The sequence below is a fragment of the Schistocerca serialis genome, chromosome 8 (genome assembly GCF_023864345.2).
Source record: "Schistocerca serialis cubense isolate TAMUIC-IGC-003099 chromosome 8, iqSchSeri2.2, whole genome shotgun sequence".
Taxonomy (NCBI): Eukaryota; Metazoa; Arthropoda; class Insecta; order Orthoptera; family Acrididae; genus Schistocerca; species Schistocerca serialis.
The window spans coordinates 348,647,732-348,652,731 of NC_064645.1; the positions used below are offsets into that span (position 1 = coordinate 348,647,732).

General features: G+C 52.1%; 1 non-coding gene across 1 annotated transcript in view; it reads right to left on the reverse strand.

Moving 5' to 3' along the window:
• The window catches only part of LOC126417702 (small subunit ribosomal RNA), a 1,909-nt gene extending 1,452 nt beyond the window's left edge, over positions 1-457 (reverse strand). Inside the window, exon 1 of the ribosomal RNA XR_007575771.1 lies at positions 1-457. This exon is cut by the window's left edge and continues 1,452 nt beyond it. This is a non-coding gene — a ribosomal RNA (small subunit ribosomal RNA).
• Between the last annotated feature and the right edge of the window lie 4,543 nt (positions 458-5,000).

A 5,000-nucleotide genomic window follows, 5' to 3' on the forward strand; every position in this document is an offset into this window, starting at 1 on the left:
AATTTGCGCGCCTGCTGCCTTCCTTGGATGTGGTAGCCGTTTCTCAGGCTCCCTCTCCGGAATCGAACCCTGATTCCCCGTTACCCGTTACAACCATGGTAGGCGCAGAACCTACCATCGACAGTTGATAAGGCAGACATTTGAAAGATGCGTCGCCGGTACGAGGACCGTGCGATCAGCCCAAAGTTATTCAGAGTCACCAAGGCAAACGGACCGGACGAGCCGACCGATTGGTTTTGATCTAATAAAAGCGTCCCTTCCATCTCTGGTCGGGACTCTGTTTGCATGTATTAGCTCTAGAATTACCACAGTTATCCAAGTAACGTGGGTACGATCTAAGGAACCATAACTGATTTAATGAGCCATTCGCGGTTTCACCTTAATGCGGCTTGTACTGAGACATGCATGGCTTAATCTTTGAGACAAGCATATGACTACTGGCAGGATCAACCAGGGAGCTGCGTCAACTAGAGCTGAGCAGCCGGCCGCCCGGGAGTGTGTCCCGGGGGCCCGCGCGAACACGCAAGCGTCCGCTCAATTATTCTGCAAACAGGAGGAGGCTGAGCTCCCCTGCACAACACACCTCGAAACCCTCTCAGGTCCCGGCGGCGCGCAGCGCCGTCCTAAGTACTTGGTCGGGTTCGAGAGAGGCGCAATCGCCCGGAGTTAGGCGAGTAGACGCTTTAGGTGCGACCACCCGTGCTCCCAACTGAGCTTGCCGCTGCCGACAGAGGCCCAGGAGCGTGCTGTCGTGGCATTGCCGGCGGGAGACAACACGCGCCACCTACGGTGACCGGCAGCTCCAACGCCAGCGCCACAGAAGGACAAAAGCCCCACTTGGGTGCCGAAGCGAACTCTCCCAGCACAGCGCACGCGCCAACACGTCCGCACAGCTGCGATACAAACCACCTGCGAGAACCGCTGGGGCGACCGAGCAGCAGACGGCGTCGCGGCGCCGAGCGCCGAGCGGCGGCGCATCCTCAGCGCACACAGTCCTCAATCGGACCAGCACACTGCAGATGGCCACCGCGCTTCGCACCGGGCCCGCGAGGACCTACTTTGGCCGCAAGGCGCCGCGAGCAGGGGGCGCCGGCGCGCAGCTGCGCCGCCTGCCGCGTCCGTCGGCCGGCGCGCCTGCCACTGGCCGCCCCCACCAGCCGGCTGTAGCGCGTGCGCCCACGCACCGCGCTGCCAGCACGCCGGGCGGCCCCCCCTCACCGGCCGGGGACGGTCCCACCCAGCCACCGCCGCGTATCGCCTCACACCCAGATCCCCTTTCACGTTCGTGGGCATGGTGGGTCCCCTTTCACGTTCGTGGGCATGGTGGGTATCCCTGAAACAACCGGTTAATAGCTCGACCGATCGTCGCCAACACTGATTCACCTCTAGCGAGAACAACCGCACCACAACGGGTTACCTGTTGTTCATTTGCGTAACGTCACCAGCAAACGTAGACGTCCATCGCCATTTGCAACGAGTATTGCATGCCTGTGTCAGGTGTCACAACACACTACGTCTGCCCACATAGACGCAACAACATGTGCACGCCTCGAGAACACGTGGAAGGTAGCCCCCGTACGTATGCGGTGTCCATTGCGCGAACGACTGTCAGCCGGCCTCTGCAGGATGTCGCAGATGTGGAACGCGGTGCAACATGCTATCACGGTGTGTGAGAAGAGACGACTACGTCCGAATACACGCTCCACCACATCAACAGACTGCTCATGCTGATCGCCATCCAGGGCGTCCGTTCCTCCCACACGTCTGAATGGCGTACCACACTGCAATCCAGCTCTTATAGGGAGACGACACGTAGCTGCGTGCACAATATTTGGACTGTATGGTCTGCCGTTGCTAGGCGCAGTCGTCGTACGGTCACACATGTGCCACGATGTATCATTCAGTACATACGGACCAATGTGCAGTACAGTTTGTGGGTTTTGCGTACATCGGCGGACAGGTGACAGGCCGTACCACAACGTAGGCTGAGTACGTCGGCATGCGAAGGGCATTGAACATGCAAACTTCTCAACGACCAGCTTGCGAAGGCAGGGGGGAAGGGGGGGGGGCATGTACGTCCTGCTGCTATCCACATTAGAGTGTATAGCAGGAGCATGTGGAAAGTCAGCAACACCTGCAAGGTGTTTAACATGACGCGATACACAGGGGACCGGGCAGTGCGAATAGCGAACTATATTGCGAGGGTTGCGGTTAGGCAACACTACACTAATTTAACGAGTTGCATAACAATTACAGAGCAGGTTCAGCGACAACGTGCGTCAGGTTAAGGCGCAATATAGGTTATGTTGAGGCGCAATATAGGTTAGGTTGAGGCGCAATATAGGTTAGGTTAAGGCACAACATGGGTTACGTTAAAGCGCAAATTAGGTTATGTTAAGGCACAACATGGGTTACGTTAAGGCACAACATGGGTTACGTTAAGGCACAACATGGGTTACGTTAAGGCACAACATGGGTTACGTTAAGGCACAAATTAGGTTACGTTAAGGCACAAATTAGGTTACGTTAAGGCACAAATTAGGTTACGTTAAGGCACAAATTAGGTTACGTTAAGGCACAAATTAGGTTACGTTAAGGCACAACATGGGTTACGTTAAGGCACAACATGGGTTACGTTAAGGCACAACATGGGTTACGTTAAGGCACAACATGGGTTACGTTAAGGCACAACATGGGTTACGTTAAGGCACAAATTGGGTTACGTTAAGGCACAAATTGGGTTACGTTAAGGCACAAATTGGGTTACGTTAAGGCACAAATTGGGTTACGTTAAGGCACAAATTGGGTTACGTTAAGGCACAAATTGGGTTACGTTAAGGCACAAATTGGGTTACATTAAGGCACAACATGGGTTACGTTAAGGCACAAATTGGGTTACGTTAAGGCACAACATGGGTTACGTTAAGGTACAACATGGGTTAGGTTAAGGTACAATATGGGTTAGGTTAAGGTACAATATGGGTTAGGTTAAGGTACAATATGGGTTAGGTTAAGGCACAATATGGGTTAGGTTAAGGCACAACATGGGTTAGGTTAAGGCACAACATGGGTTAGGTTAAGGCACAACATGGGTTAGGTTAAGGCACAACATGGGTTAGGTTAAGGCACAACATGGGTTAGGTTAAGGCACAACATGGGTTAGGTTAAGGCACAACATGGGTTAGGTTAAGGCACAACATGGGTTAGGTTAAGGCACAACATGGGTTAGGTTAAGGCACAACATGGGTTAGGTTAAGGCACAACATGGGTTAGGTTAAGGCAAAACATGGGTTAGGTTAAGGCACAACATGGGTTAGGTTAAGGCACAACATGGGTTAGGTTAAGGCACAACATGGGTTAGGTTAAGGCACAACATGGGTTAGGTTAAGGCACAACGTAGGTTAGGTTAAGGTACAACGTAGGTTAGGTTAAGGTACAACGTAGGTTAGGTTAAGGTACAACGTAGGTTAGGTTAAGGTACAACGTAGGTTAGGTTAAGGTACAACGTAGGTTAGGTTAAGGTACAACGTAGGTTAGGTTAAGGTACAACGTAGGTTAGGTTAAGGTACAACGTAGGTTAGGTTAAGGTACAACGTAGGTTAGGTTAAGGTACAACGTAGGTTAGGTTAAGGTACAACGTAGGTTAGGTTAAGGTACAATGTAGGTTAGGTTAAGGTACAACGTAGGTTAGGTTAAGGTACAACGTAGGTTAGGTTAAGGCGCAATGTCGGTTAGGTTAAGGTACGATATAGCTTAAGTTAAGGTACAATATAGCTTAGGTTAAGGTACACATTGTTGTAGGGAAAGGTGTATTTGGGGGGGGGGGCGGCAGGTTCGTTGATAGTGATTATCGTAAGTGCATGCCTGCGGGATCATCCGATTTGTCACGTCAGGATGCACTTGTGGCTCATGACAGGCGGCGTTCCGATTCCAAGGTTGTGGCAGATCTGTGTCTTTCATTCCTGCCATTGTTTGTGTACTGTGACAGGAGGCAGTATTGTGATGTTGGGTGCACCCCTGTGTAGGACATGTGTGGGTGTTCGTGGCTTAGCTGAGCAATGGCGGATGTCGGAAGGGTGGGATATTCTGTTTTCTGGGTGGACCTCCCGGTCTGGTTATGATAGTGTGGATTGTGTAATGTGGCGGAGAGGATGCACTGGATGTTCTTCCATGCTGGTGGTTAGATATTGTGTGTGTGTGTGCCTGTTACAGGCAGAGAGTAGTGTGTGATAAGAGAGTAGTGTGTGATAAGAGTGTCTGGCTGACGTGTGGTTCTCATTATGTGCAGAGTCTTTCAGCATGTATAGGGACGGTTGTATATATTATCTGTATTCTGATGGCTCTGCATCTATTACTAATCAGTGCCGTGTCTACGGTTACTCTGGTTCCAGTCGAAACTGTTCTATCTCTGTACATTAGTGACACTGCGGCTCCACTATGTTGCCGGCCCTGTCGGCCGTTTCCCCCAGTGTATGGCTAATGATTATCAGCAATCAGTCTATTAGTCAATACCGGTAGTGTGACGACGTCAAATGTCCGGGATGGGGGAAGCTACACCCTTCCCGTGGGTCAGGGCCTAGAAAGACTCTTCCCACGCAGGAGGCTCGGACTGTCGTTACTCTTCCGAGAAATATATTTGCCCAGCGTTTTTTGTGACTGCGAGTGCGACGCCCACGGGTATCGACATGGATGGGGCGCGTCCTAGCTGATCGCTCGGCATGGGAATCAGTACAGTGAGCAATGCGATCGCGTCTGTAGCTTGTACGTGGTACAGCTCGCAGCTCATGTATAGGGACAGCGGGAATGTCGCATATTGGACATAACTCTTCATGAAACGCAAGTTATAGGTGTGGATTGCACATTACGAGTGCGGGAAACTTCCGCCGTTCATCCGCTGGCGTTGCGAGTTTGGCGGTTGGGGTGGGGCACGAGCGGGTGCGGGTGGTGTGATTGCCGGTCCACGACGTTGTGCGGCAGAGGCACTGGCGTTTGGGTGCTGT